Genomic DNA, 419 nt, shown 5'->3' with positions numbered 1-419 from the left:
CGGGGGCGAGCACCGGGGTCGGGGTCGGGGGCGAGGGCCGAGTCGGGGGCGAGCGCCGGGGTCGGGGGCTAGTGCCGGCACCGGAGTCGGGGGCGAGCACCGGGGCCGGGTCGGGCGCGGCTGTGCGACAGGGGAAGAGAGAGTGGGGATTTGGGGGGAAAAGGCGGGATGAAGCAGGGCGGGTGAGAATTTTGGGTTAAGTGGACATAGCAGTAGCGCATTTGGACAAAACACACTGCTACTACCTTCAGTAGTTGTAGCGCTTTATACAAAATTCGCTACTACTAACTTCAGTAGCTGTAGCGGTTTAGGCAAAACGCGCTGCTACTACCTTCGCTACTGCCAGTTTTCCTTTTTCTTTTCCTTTATTTTATCCCACTTTTATTTCCCGAGGGTAGTGAACGAAGGGAGGGCGATAT

Source organism: Triticum dicoccoides, chromosome 5B, assembly GCF_002162155.2.
Source record: "Triticum dicoccoides isolate Atlit2015 ecotype Zavitan chromosome 5B, WEW_v2.0, whole genome shotgun sequence".
Lineage (NCBI taxonomy): Eukaryota > Viridiplantae > Streptophyta > Magnoliopsida > Poales > Poaceae > Triticum > Triticum dicoccoides.
This window is presented reverse-complemented; position numbering follows the sequence as displayed.